The sequence below is a fragment of the Astatotilapia calliptera genome, chromosome 17 (genome assembly GCF_900246225.1).
Source record: "Astatotilapia calliptera chromosome 17, fAstCal1.2, whole genome shotgun sequence".
NCBI classification, from domain to species: Eukaryota; Metazoa; Chordata; class Actinopteri; order Cichliformes; family Cichlidae; genus Astatotilapia; species Astatotilapia calliptera.
This window is the reverse complement of record NC_039318.1, coordinates 4,189,812-4,205,028: the sequence shown is the minus strand read 5'-3', so window position 1 is coordinate 4,205,028 and position 15,217 is coordinate 4,189,812.

Below are 15,217 nucleotides of genomic sequence, written 5' to 3'. Positions count from 1 at the left end.
CACACACAGGTGTGCACACTATATTTTTTTTGGCTCCAACCTCAAAGCACATTGTGTGCTGCAGAATGACATTCAATATTTAGTATTTACTGTTACTTATAATTATCTAAGTTATTGCTGCAGTGATGTGTTTCTTGTGTTGCTCTCCTTTTGCTTGTTTTCTCTATTTTTTCTTCTAACAGGTCATCCAGCTGATTTGTGTGTCTTCTCTCACTGTGCCTCTCTACCTCTGGTTTTCTTTCCCTACCTTTCATTCTCCCTTCCTGGCCCCCAGTTAAGGCAAAAATAAATTATTTATTCTCAATGATCCCAACTAAACCGCCACAAGATTGGTTCAGATCTCTAGATTCATGTATGTCCAAATTCCTTTGGAAAAATAAACCCCCACGTATAAGCTTAAAAACACTACAAAAGACCAAGGATAAAGGAGGACTAGAACTGCCTAACTTTCAGCACTACTTCTTAGCCAACAGGCTTCAGTTTATCTCAGGATGGCTAAAACACACCCTCTTAGATGAACCTTGGCTAGATGTAGAACAAGCACTCTGCAATAATCTAGAGATCTCAGACCTACCATTTATCAGCTCAAACATCCAAAATAACAAATAGTTTTTAAAAAACCAGAAGTAACCCTGAAACATAGAATCAAACATGCAAACTTGACACAAATTCAGAAATGTTATGGCCCGTCTAGGCGCGGCCAGACCACAACATAAAGGGTGATCCATCCCCGTCCAACCCCAAGCAGCACGTCACACACTTAATATTTTGTGACAGTGATTTATTTACAATAAGTGCAGTTAAACAAAGGAAGGGAGCATATCATAACTTCAGGGTGAACCCAAGGCCAAAACAACAAACAGAAAGTAACCTATCTTAGGAATAAACACAACTTACCTACTCAAAAGAACTAAACCAAACGACAATCACTTTCCTCCCTGCCTAACAAAAACAGGAGAAAACTGATCAACCAAAAAGGCGGTCCACCCCTACATGCTCTTACATTAACATAATATTTTTGACACAGTGAACGGTCTGCCGGTTGGGTTGGGCCGTGGATGAATGAATTGGCAGTCCCTGGTGGTCTCTTCTTATCCGCTGCCTCCCAGTCCTCAGCCAATCGGTGTGAGCCATCCACCTTGGATGCACCAATCCCGGAGGAGCACCTGGACACTCAAATTTACACATGATTACGATCACAGTCGTAACAGAAAGGTAAACAAGACAGAGTTGACACACGAGGACAAAACACTGAGATGAAACTAGGATGGAAAGACACGAAAGGTGAGTGAGATCGTCTGAAAAAGAAGTAAGAACTAGAAGCAAAGGAAACAAAACTCAAAAGCAGTGGGAAATAAAATAAACTAAAGACCAAAACCAAACGGGAACTAGAATGTAATAGCACTTGAAGTCCAAAAGAAACCAAAAAGACAGAAAACTCAAAACTCTGGATTAAAGACCAAGGACCATGACTGTCAATATATTTAAGGTCAATAGTTTTACACATTATGAAGCAGAAACTTATCTCCATATTACACAATATAGTTCAATTAAAAGCATTTCATAAAGTTTAAAGAGTTGGCAACAGAACATAACATCACTGCGAAGGTTTCTTTTTTTTTTTCTTTTTTTTTATTGTTTATTTTATTTTCACTTACTGAATACGGGACAGACTTGACTGGGGTAAAGAAGGGGAGAAAGAAAGAGGGAAAGAGAAACAGCTGAGAAGAGGGACGGGGGGGAAGGGCAAAAAACAAACACCAACAGAATGAGCAAAAAAAAAAAAGAAAAAAAAGAAAAGAAAAAAAATGCATATATCAATCACCTGGATCACCTGCTGAAAGAAAAAAGAAAACAAGCAGAAGAGAACAAGAGTAATAGAATAAACAACATCACAATGATATATGGGAATATGACAGTAAATACTAAATATTAAACATTATTGTGCAGCACATAAGATCAACAGAACACAGTGTGCTTTGAGGTAGGAGCCAAAAAGGGTGTAGTTTGTGGGTGTGATCACCCGTGTGTACACCTGTGAGCATGGACGCGCTTGTTTTTTTTTTAAAAAGGTTCCTTCATGTAATGATCTGCTAGAGGGTGTTGGGGGGGGGGGGCACTGGCAATATGAGCGCCTACAAAGCGGCCTCATACGGCGTGCAGCGCGCGGTGAGAGATGCCAAACGCCGGTACCGGGAACGTGTGGAGTCCCACTTCCACCAGGGCGACACACGGAGTTTGTGGCACGGACTACGCACCATTACGGACTACAAAGCCAGGGACACTGCGCTGATCAACGCTGACTCTGCATTCACCAACGAGCTGAATCAGTTCTACGCCCGTTTCGAGGTTAGCCAGGCGGCTAATGCTATCTACCGCCTGGCTACCGAGGACAGTGACGTCATCAGCGAGAGACCGGTGACCAGCATCGCGGAGCATGACGTCCGAGCGGCACTGAGGAGAGTGAACACAAGGAAAGCGGCGGGGCCAGACGGCATCACCGGCCGTCTGCTGCGCTGCTGTGCTGACCAGCTAGCAGGTGTGTTCACTTACATCTTCAACGAGTCCCTGGCGAAGTCTGTGGTCCCCACATGCTTCAAAAGATCCACCATCATCCCTGTGCCCAAGAACAGCAAACCCTCATCCCTGAACGATTAACGGCCAGTTGCACTGACCTCGGTAGTAATGAAGGTGTTTGAGAGGCTGCTGAAGAACATCATCTCCTCCTCCATCCCAGACACCACAGATCCGCTGCAGTTCGCCTACAGATCCAATAGATCCACAGAGGATGCCATCGCCCACGTCCTACACACCACTCTCAGCCATGTGGACAAGAAACAGGGTAACTATGTGCGAATGCTGTTTGTTGATTACAGTTCAGCGTTTAACACAATAGTGCCCTGCAGACTGTTCACAAAGCTGAGGGATCTGGGACTTAACAGCCGTCTGTGTGCATGGGTGTTGGACTTCCTCACTGGCAGAACTCAGGTGGTGAGGGTGGGCAGGTGCTTCTCCAACAGCATCACCATCAACACAGGAGCACCTCAGGGATGTGTCCTCTCGCCACTGCTCTACTCCCTCTACACTTCAGACTGTGTGGCCACCCATGGCTCCAACACCATTGTGAAGTTTGCTGACGACACAGTGGTGTTGGGTGCCATCTCCAACAACGATGAGGCAGCCTACATGGACGAAGTGAAGAATCTGGCATCGTGGTGCCAGGACAATCACCTCCAGCTGAACGTCAGCAAGACCAAGGAGCTGGTGGTGGACTTCAGAAGGAGTCAGCACAGAGACTACAAGCCCATTATCATCAATGGAGCTCCAGTGGAGAGGGTGCAGTCCTTCAAGTATCTTGGTGTCCACATCTCCTCAGACCTGACATGGGCTGCCCACATTCAGGTCCAGACCAAAAAGGCTAGGCAGCGCCTGTATCACCTACGACAACTGAGGAAGTTCAGGGTCTCTCCAAAGATCCTCAGGATTTTCTATACAGGCGCTGTGGAGAGCATCCTCACACAGAACATGACATCGTGGTTTGGGAACAGCTGTGTGAAGGACCAAAAAGCTCTCCAGAGAGTGATCCGTACAGCAGAACGCTGCTGCAGGATTGCTCTCCCCCCGCTTCAGGACACCTACACCAGGAGATGCCGGACTAGAGCAGCGCAGATACTGAAGGACCCGTCCCATCCTGGCAACAAACTGTTCCAACTTCTGCAATCTGGTAGAAGGTTCTGCATCTTCCGGGCAAGGACAGAGAGACTCAAGAGGAGCTTCTATCCCCAAGCCATCCGTGCCCTAAACACACACACCCGCCCTCTCACATCATCTATAATTGACTGAGACAGGACTCTTCCAGACACTAAACCAAGGCACAATGTACATTTCAATTCCTTTAATTTTAAATATGTTTATATTGTCTATCCTGTAAAATAGTCAGATGTCTATTCATATTAATGTACAAAATTCACCTGCTTGCTGCTACTACTGCACATTCACCCAATGTATATACTATATATATATATATAGTATATAGTATGTGCAACGATACACAAAATTCACGGTTCGGTTCGGTTCGATACTTTGGTGTCACGGTTCGATATTTTTTCGATACAAAAAAAATGTTCATGCCTTTTTAATTTGTCATTTATTAAAATTATAAATATATATTTTAACTCAAAAGTACAGTTTTTAAATTTAACCCTAACCCTTGTGCGTGTTTTTTATTTTGACAGCGAATGCGCACCTGCGGACCACTTATGTGCAGCCCTGGTTATATAGCTCGTCATATTGCAGCCACAGAAATTCTTTTGTCCATGAAACCATAAAGCTGCACTTTCTTTTTGCCTTATAGTCTGATTTGTCATAACTTCTCCGTTTTGTGGTAAGCTTTTCTTTGGCTGTCACTTCTTCACCCTGACCTGTCTTATTTGGCTCAGCAGAACTGAAATATATATCCTGCTGCTTTTACACACGCACTCACATAAGCTCAGCGATTCTCTGCGCGATCAACCTCTCACATGTTTAAGCTTGCTGCGGGAGATTTCACTTGTAATGTTTGCATAGTAAGCTAACGATTAATAAGACGATGTCAGAGGAATTGGTGCACAAATTATCATCACTCACAGATCAGTGCTGTCGCTCTCTATACACAGTTCGCGCGATTGCAAAGTGAAAGCAAAAAACAAGCGCAAATTCAAACGCGATTTCAATATGTCACATTAGAGCTGGGCGATATATCGAGTTTTTAAAACATATCGATATATTTTTATACGAGATATAAGATGTGACAATATCCTTTATATCGATATAGTCTATGTTACGTTATAATTATAGTTGTGGAGCCGCAAGTTTGCCTCTCTTTCGTCCACTTTTGTCTCTACACAACGTTACTCCGCCTCGCCTTCACTGAAGACAACTCCCCCTCCTCCCCCATCGCTTCACGTGCAGGCAGCGACAAGACGGACACGGCAAATCTCCGTTAACGAGTTACTGCGCATCGCCCCATGCGTGGGGCTGGATGGCGTCAACGTGTTAACGAGCTAAACATGCTAACGAGCTAACCGCGCTAACGAGCTAACCGCGCTAACCCTAAAATCCTTTCATTCTCTCAAAAGTTGATAGCGCGCCTTATGTATGAATTCTGGTTGTGCTTGATGGCCGCGAACCGATTTTATGTGGTACACGGCACTCAGCAATCTGTCAAAAATGTTTGAGTACGACTTTGGGAAGCTTACGGAGCTGCACCGCTTGATAGATTGTCGGCGCATTACGGCTACCGAGGAGCTTCGCGGAGTGATACGTACTGTGCATCAACGTAATATTACCATATTGTGTGTGTGTATAAGGACCATAAATGGCACCTGTAAGAGACGTGGTTATGAAGCGGATTTCAAACTCCAGGCTGTCAGTCACGCAGTAAAACTTGGAAATAGAGCTGCTGTGAAATCTGTCTGTCTTTGTTATTACGCTCAGCGTCTTTTAGTTTACATTTTGACTGCACAATTGTGAGCTCTTTGTTTAGCACAAAAACAACCTTGTTTTCTTTTATTTATGGAGCATTATTATTTAATGAATGCTCATAATTTAATTTTGAGTAATTTTTCATGTACATCTGTGCTGTATGTTAATAAAAGTGCCTGTGTGACATCTGGGACACAGCTTTGACTAAGAACTCTCTTTTTGTTCTTACTTTATGGCTTAAAAAAAAATATCGAGATATATATCTTATATCGCCATCCAGCTAAAAAATATCGAGATATGAATTTTGGGTCATATCGCCCAGCCCTATGTCACATATTGACAGTGGCTCACCGATGCCAATGACATAACTACCCAGCTACATTTCTGAAAGAATGCAAAAGCATTGACATATATTTTTCCTTCCTACAATAGCCTGACGGGCAGGGCAGAGATAGATTTTGGTAGCCCGACTGAAAAAATCGCTAGCCCCGGGACGTCGGGCTAGCGATATTGCGAGCCCTGTATCTGATTGAGGAATCACTCATCTTTGGAAAAGAGAGTTTATTACAGAGAAATGGCTCTTTCCAAAATAAAAGCTATACTATACGCTTCTTCTGGGCTATATTCTCAGCAGCATATTAAACATATCAGGTCCCCATAAGGAGAATCATGTGCTAACAGCTGTCTAAATGACTCGGCTAAAGTTAGTAGCATGCTTGCTTGTTTTTTTTCTGTTTCCACTTGTCTTTGCACTAAGATGATGTCGGCGTAAATGTGCAGTCATATTCGTTGTGTTCCCACTAGTGCTTTCAGGTTAATCTCGTTGAAATGACCTTAAAGCCACAACACGGCAAATCTCCGTTAATGAGCTACCGCCGATCGCCCCGTGCATGGGGCTAGACGGCCAACACGTTAACGAGCTAACTGCGCTAACACACTAGTTCACACCAATGTAATTGAGCATTGCATGGCACATCCAACATACTGTTTTACTTTGTCCACGACTCGCTTACCTTCAGGGTCATACGTCACATGAAACCAAAATAATTCCAAACGCCAGATCTGAATGAGGTGGGGGAGGTCCATGTTGCAAGGAGAGCTTAACTTCTTGTCTCGCTAGCTTGCCCTGCGCTCTTCCTTCTGACGATGCGTGTAGTCGAGCGCATGCACTGCGCTCTCACAGCGCATCGAGCAGAGCTGAAACAATAAATTACAAATTTGAGGATTATCGTCAACCAGCCTGTATGAACGGCAATAGAAGAATATCGACCCCTATATATACGTATTGTTGCTATAAGCCGCTACTTTTTGCACAAGCTTTGAACCCTGCGGCTTTTAGTCAGGTGCAGCTTTTCTATGGATTGTCCGTGATTTTTGTTATATCGTAAGACGATTTGTTTTGTTTGTTCCGCTGTTGTACGGCACTACGTTGCCTGGCGGAAGGGCATGTGATCAGACACACAGTATCTGGGTTCAAGAGTGGTATGTTGGTCACGTATCCATCCGCCAGGCAACATAGTGCCGTACAAGTAGCGCGAAAAACAAACTTCAAATTAACGCTACGCGTTCAGCGGGAGTCGTGGATGACGAGCGGCGATAAACTTGCGAAAAGCAAGTTATGCTCAACTCCACCGGTGGAATCTGACAGCGTGGAAAAGTGTGAAAACATCCACGATCACCAACGGATTTCGAAGGGCTGGACTGCTGCATGATGGAGAGGAGGACACCGCCACGGCCCTTCTGAGGGTGTTTGACTCTGACACTGACAACGAGGATTTCTTTGGTTTTGTAAGTGACAACGAAGGAGAGAAGCGGAGAGTGGATGACGAAGCCATCCTGAGCCTGTTCGTATCCGACACTGGAGAAGAGGACTTTGGTGGTTTTTAGTGTGCAGGAAGAAGAGGAAGATGGTGGTGAATGACTGACTTTTCTTCTTGTTAAAGCCGTGTCACTGCACCTGAGCCTAAAAGGTAGTCCGAATCTATTTTTCTGGTGTGCTGTAGGTTATTGTTATGTACTACATTTGTTACTCATTTATGAAGCACAGTACATGTTTCGTACTTGTAATTACCGCTACTTGTACATATACCTAAAAAGTTATGCAAATATGTACCCATAACTTGTTTTTCAAAATATTAATAAAAGGGGTGTGTCTCCAAACAGCCATCTCTTTCCTGACAATTCCCTTTGTGCATATTCTCTTACATATGATGAGTCAACATTGAAACACCTGCGGCTTTTGGTCAGGTGCGGCTAATGTATGTACAAAACAGGATTTTCCCCTGATTTTAGCTTGTGCGGCTAATATTCAGGTGCGCTTTGTAGTCCGGGAAATACGATATATCTATATATATATATATGTTCTTCCTCTACACCCCCCCCCCCCAATTTTTTTGCACATGTCGAGGAGCGTGTCAGGCTACATTTCACTGTGTGTTATACTTGTATAACTATGCATGTGACAAATAAAGAACCTTGAACCTTGAACCTACTCCACACTCAACCAACGTGGAGACAGACATAAAGACACGCTGTACACACGATCACACTCCCCAAGCGTACTCTACGAACCGGGTCTAGGTACCCTTGCCCCTGGAGGGGAGAACTGCACCCAGACCCAGGTGGTGTTACCCTTTTCCCTGCGGTGGGGGGAGGCAGACCGCCCCGACTCCGCAGCAGCAGGGAGGCCCCACACTCCAGACCGCAGTCGGACGGCCAACTCCTCCTCCTAGCCCCCCGGCTCCAGCAGGCCGCAGAGAATGGGGGTGAGAGAAGACTCCAAACCTCCCCCCACCCGCTCATTGTAGTGTTGATGCATGTGTGTTCTAAGGTGCATTTAAAACCCAGGAGGGCTTGGAGCTACCTGCCAGAGAGCAGCAGGTAAGCGCATGGTCCCTCCTGTTAGCCCTCAATGTCTACGTGTATTTAAAATTGAGAGGTGGGCAACGACGCCAGAGGTGAGGTACATAACATCACTGCGAAGGTTTCTTTAAAGTTGGAGAATGGCCTAAGGGCTGAACTCTTACCTTGGATGCAAGCCAGTTTCACTATTTTGACAGAGAAACATGTCTATAGCTTTATATGAAAATATAAGAACTGGTGGTTGCCTGCTAGACCCTGAGCAGCTGGCTCCTTAGAGCAATGACCCAGCTCCCTCTGAACTCCTAATCCATCCAAATAAGCTGTGTCTGTGAGGTAGAAATAAAGTCTGCATGTGAAGTATGACCTCACATTGAGGAATTCAAACTTCATGAACAAGCCATTGTTAATAAGGAACCTGATCTGTTTTGCCCAAAGGCAAACTGTGTACATTGCAGTGTCACACTAACGCCTTCATTTGCATAGTTCCAGTAAAAACACATGGATATCAACATCAGTCAATGTCTGTCAATCTGTTCTTCTCACTTTACTTTATTATTTTGTTATAGTTGATTGATTTCCATTTATATGCTTATTTCTGCTGTGTTATTGTTAATAGTAAAATTCCATACATCCATCTTCTTCCGCTTATCCGGGGCTGGGTCGCTGAGGCAGCAGCCGTCCTTCTCCTTAGCCACCTCCTCCAGCTTGACACCAAGGCGTTCTCAGGCCAGCCGAGAGATATAATCTCTCCAGCGTGTCCTGGGTCTGCTCCAGGGCCTCCTCCTGGTGGGACATGCTCGGAACACCTCACCTAGGAGGCGCCCAGGAGGCGTCCTTGTCAGATGCCCGAACCGCCTCAACTGGCTCCTTTCGTTGTGGAGGAGCAGCGGCTCCACTCTGAGCCCCTCCTGGATGGCGGAACTTCTCACCCTACTTCTGACAGTTTGCCAGAATCTCTTCGAGGCAGTCCGGAAGTCTTTTTCCATGGTCTCTCCGAACTCCTCCCACACCCGAGTTTTGCTTCAGCCACTGCTGCGTGCTGCTCGGCCTGTCGGTACCTATCAGCTGCCTCCAAAGTCCCACAGGCTAACCAAACCCAAAAGGACTCCTTCTTCAGCTTGATGGCTCCCCTCACCTCTGGTGTCCATCATTTGGTTCGGGGGTTACCACCATGGCAGGCACCAACTACCTTGCGGCCGCAGCTCAGTGCAGCTCAGTGCAGCTCAGTGCAGCTCAGTGCAGCAGCCCAAAAATCGATCATCGACCTGCGGCCTAGAGCATCCTGGTGCCACGTGCACTTATGGACACTCTTATGTTCAATTATGGTGTTCGTTATGGCCAAACTGTGGTTTGCAATGAAGTCCAATAACAAAACACCGCTCGGGTTCAGATCCTGGAGGCCATTCCTCCCAATCACGCCCCTCCAGGTCTCGCTGTTGTTGTCGTTAATAGTAAAATTATTCATGAAAATTCAAAGACCTGAAGTGTGTGTGTGTGTGTGTGTGTGTGTGTGTGTGTGTGTGTGTGTGTGTGTGTGTGTGTGTGTGTGTGTGTGTGTGTGTGTGTGAACAGTTGGTATGCCACTGATCTTGGCCTCTCTAATTGGTTGTGTGTGTGCGCCAGTGATTCTTCTTGGGGTTTTTTACATTTGGTAAGGACACACGCAGCACTTTCTGGACAGTTTGAATTATGAGGACAGGGTTGATGTCCTCAATCCAGGGCCGGGTCGTGGGGGCAGCAGCCCAAGCAGAAGACATGGCACGGGAGCCAGGGGAGCGCGCAGGGATTTATTGTTGGATTATTCTTTACCTCACTGTAAATAGACACATTGTTGTGCACAGAGTCCTGCATTTTGGGTCCACCTTCCCCACATCCCTACGGCTTGCACTGGCAAACCGTGACACTGATACTCTCTTTCTGGCCAGACACATGGCGGCACTTCTGCTATAATTTTGTTTGTATTTAACAAAATAAAAACGCTGACATAAGTGTACACAGTTTTTGACTGATAGTGAAAATTGTTTTTAAAGACCTTAATTTAACATTTCACTCAACAACAAACAAACCCTCCCTAACAAAAAAAGGAACTTCAAAGGCTAAATTACATCATATTTCTTCACGTCAATATACGGGCTGCAAGTAGGGGTGACGTGGGCTACAGGTGGCTTCTCGGACTGTGAGTTTGAGACGCCTGCTCAATTGATAAATTGCAGGATTTAGGTTATAAATACATGTTCATACTTTTATTTTACAATCAGAGAGAAAGAAAAAGAGAAGGGAAAGGTGCAGGACAGACAGAAAGGTGACAGGCTCAGATTGTATAAACTACTACGAAACTGGCATTATATTTCCTGTTTGTGTTATTATTTGTTATAATAGGGGTACTAAATAAGGCGAGAGCTAAATTTAACCACAGTGTGGATAAGTTAGCACACTGGCCAAATGTGTGGCTCATGTGAATAAAATACCATTATGTAACTTAATGAGTGAACTGTCTGCACGTTTCTCCTTAAGACAGGGGTGTGGGAACTCCAGGCCTAAAGGGCCGGTGTCCTGCAGGTTTTAGATGTGTCCTTGATCCAACACAGCTGATTTAAATGGCTAAATGACCTCCTCAACATGTCTTGAAGTTCTCCAGAGGCTGGTAATGAACTAATCATTTGATTCAGGTGTGTTGACCCAGGGTGATGTTTAAAACCTGCACAAACCTGATCCATCTAACTTGAGTCCTCTCTTTTCACAAGCTAGAAACAGAGTTTACCCCTCATGTGAAAGAGAAAGTAAAAAGTGAGCTGTTGGAGCTACTATCCATGATGTAAAGACCCATCAGGATATCCAAGATGATGGCCCCATGTGATCAGCTACTTATTATATCTATAACTGGAAGTTTAGTAGAGGTTGGGGTCTGCCACACCAGGCAGGATGCCCATGAAATAGCACAGCATCTCTCAGCACCGAGTGAGATGTTAGCAGCCCAACTGGTCGCAGCAGATGGCCGCTCCTCCCTGAGCCTGGTTCTGCTTGCTCATAGGGGTTCATATGATTAGTGGGGTTTTCTCTGTTTACTGTGTATTATTGTAGGGTCTTGACCTTGTAATATAAAAAAAACCACCTTCAGGCAACTATTGTTGTCATTTGGTGCTATATAAAATTCAATTGAATTGAACTGAAAAAAACGGCTCATAAATAGTTTGTCTAATGTGCGGTTTGGTGTGCATCGTAATTTCCCTTTCATGTATCTTTCTCTCCCTGCTAAAGTATTCTGTTCACTCAAATGTGAAACCCACCTCTCGTGGTTTGTAGAACACCCTTCTCTCCTTCTCTGCCGTCTGTCTGTCTTGGCTTCCTGCCTGTCCTCTTACAAACCCTACTTAGGAAATACCTCCCCAGATCTCAAGCAATGCTTCTAAACTCACAACCCACAATAATTAGTTTCAGCTTCACAGCTCCACATAAACTATGCCTCACCCTTTCCACAGACCCTCCCTTACTATAAGTTTTAAGTTTAGTGCCAGGTCAGAATATACTTCTCTGTTGATATATTTTATAATTGTAAATAAACCGAGTGAACACCAGCTCACTGAAGCCGTAGAGAGCAGGCAGACAAGTAATCATGTGGAGTGTAAGAGTCCTTTTCAGGGAAGGTTTTGAGAAAATGGGCACTGCAGGACTCAGAAGACATCAACATGAGGTTCCTGGCACACTTAATGAGTGAGGTAAATGAGGTATGTACAATTCAATTTTATGTTTACAATGCCATACGTTACCTCAATGTGCTATATATTGTCGAGAGAGCTCTAACAATCAAATGACCCACTATGGGCAACTGCTTGGCAGTGGGAAGGAAAAACTCTCCTTTTAACAGGAACAAACCTTTGGCAGAACCAGGGAGGTGCAATGACTGTGGCAATACAGAGTGGTGTATTAATGCATCATGCATCATGATAGGCCCCCAGCAGCCTAGGCCTATTGTAGCATAACTAAAGGAGGGTTCAGGGTCACCTGATCCAACCCTAACTACTCTATCAAAAAGAAAAGTTTTAAGCTGATATTAAAAGTAGAGAGGATGTCTGTCTCCCAAATCTAAACTGCGATTCAGGAGACAGGGTTCTCTCCAAAGAAAGGTTTTGGATTAAAGACCAAGGACCATGACTGACAATATATTTAAGGTCAGTAGTTTTACACATTATGAAGCAGAAACTTATCTCCATATTACACAATATAGTTCAATTAAAAGCATTTCATAAAGTTTAAAGAGTTGGCAACAGAACATAACATCACTGCGAAGGTTTCTTTAAAGTTGGAGAATGGCCTAAGGGCTGAACTCTTACCTTGGATGCAAGCCAGTTTCACTATTTTGACAGAGAAACATGTCTATAGCTCTTTATATGAAAATATAAGAACTGGTGGTTGCCTGCTAGACCCTGAGCAGCTGGCTCCTTAGAGCAATGACCCAGCTCCCTCTGAACTCCTAATCCATCCAAATAAGCTGTGTCTGTGAGGTAGAAATAAAGTCTGCATGTGAAGTATGACCTCACATTGAGGACCTTCAAACTTTATGAACAAGCCATTGTTAATAAGGAACCTGATCTGTTTTGCCCAAAGGCAAACTGTGTACATTGCAGTGTCACACTAACGCCGTCATTTGCATAGTTCCAGTAAAAACACATGGATATCAACATCAGGCAATGTCTGTCAATCTGTTCTTCTCACTTTACTTTATTATTTTGTTATAGTTGACTGATTTCCATTTATATGCTTATTTCTGCTGTGTTATTGTTAATAGTAAAATTCCATACATCCATCTCCTCCTGCTTATCCTTTTAAGTGTGTGTGTGTGTGTGTGTGTGTGTGTGTGTGTGTGTGTGTGTGTGTGTGTGTGTGTGTGTGTGTGTGTGTGTGAGAACAGTTGTTACGCTACCTATCTTGACCTCTCAAACTGGTTGAAAGATATACCACCGAAAGTATGTGAGAGCGTTCTTGTCTGTACCTGCATGTAAAAATAAGAGTCTTAAACCAGCAGTATGCTGATTTTATCTTTTTGCCTGAGGCTAAAACATTAATGAGAAGGACTAGCATTTTCATTTAACACACTACGCATTGACGATAGCGTCCCTGGAGTCATTTGACTTGATTTATTTATTTTCCTTTATTTTGGAGAACGCCTTAAAGTGCCCAAAGGCAAACTGTGTGCATTGCATTGTCACGCTAACACCGCCATTTGCATCATTTCAGTAAAACTTTATGGATATCAACATCAGTCTAAATGTTGATCCATGATTGAAATGGAGTATTTCACAGTATGTGTGTAGGCACCAGTCATTTGATCAAAATACAAGGTTCCAACAATGATATAAGTTCATATGAATTAATTTTCAGATGACTTGCAGATTTACAGATGACTGTCCAACAACAAACTACAGAGATTACAAGACTACAGTATGAAATGGTGACATCATAGGCGCCATGGTCGATGGACTCAAAACTAGAGCAGGGCGATATGGCCAAAAATATTTATCACGATATATATTTGAAAATTTGCGATAACGATATAACCGACGATATAATTGATGCGAGACAAAATACAACTCCACAACATTACTAGCGCAAAAAGACAACCTTCCATTTATTTTCACTTAAACAAGAAGCTGGTTTTTATGTACATTAAAGCTTTATAAAAATGTAACAGTGCAAATGCAAATTCCTTGCTGAAAGTTTAACCAAAAGGCATTTCCAGTAGAAATGGGCTGACATATCCTGAGCATAACCATGTATAATATCCACTGAAGTTAAAAAGAGGTGCTTTGCAACATTAAACTGCAGTGTGCAGTACGTATTTTTCGGACCATAAGGTGCACGGGATTATAAGGCACATTAAGCGAAACAAAGCAGTCAGATAAATCAAACTTTATTAAACTCATTCTTCTTGCTTCCTCCACTTCTGTACCATTGATTCATTAATGTTGAATTCTCTGGCAGCTGCTCTATTCCCATGTTGTTGCAGTATATTAATGACTAACCTTGTATTGTGGATGGATTATCTCAGTTGTTCTCCTGACTGAAGTTTGGTCCGTTTACAGCATCCTGCCATGCGATTGCATTTGTCTCTAACCATGAAGAACCTTCACGTTAACTTTTATAAGTGGAAAAGTGTTAGTGTTCGTCCTCCAGCTTCACTGTTTATGTTATGCTAACATAGCTGTGTCGCTAGCGATCACGTAGCACATCATTATATACCAGCTAGCCCAACTTCAGTAACCCTACAAACGTCACTGCTGTTTCGTTTCCTGTCTTCATTTATGTTGGAAGTGATAGCAGAGCTGTACGTTTGATTTTTTTCAGAAATCTCTCAGTCAGAACATGCTATATCATGCTTAGGTAACTAGCGAAACTAGCGAGCTAACTTCCGCTAGCTTCCTGCTAACTTCTAACTCCGTTAAATGTAATAACTTTTGTTTTCATGGATGCCTGGAAGTTAAACTTTATAGTTACACCTGGTAAAGCAGTAATGCTGATCGTTTTATTAAAGATGAAAGAATTTAGACAGTTTTTAACTCTAAGTGATGCTGCAGTGTTGTTTGACCTGAAGCATACGGAGTTTAGGACCCAGATTACTCCCAGATTTAAGAGCATCTTAGTCCGACAAATACGACAATAACAACGGCTGCTTGCATGTTCTGCAAAAAAATGTGCTTTGTTGTGTATCTGACGGACAAACACCAAACCAGTTCCACATCACGGAAGTTGCACCATTTTTACAAACCAATTCTGGTTCATCTGTTTCACTCAACAATCGGCCATGTGCGTATGAAAACAAAGGCACTGCGCATGCGCGTTTTACTCCCATTCTATCGCGATATTTGATTTTCCTATCGTTGTCTAACATTATACC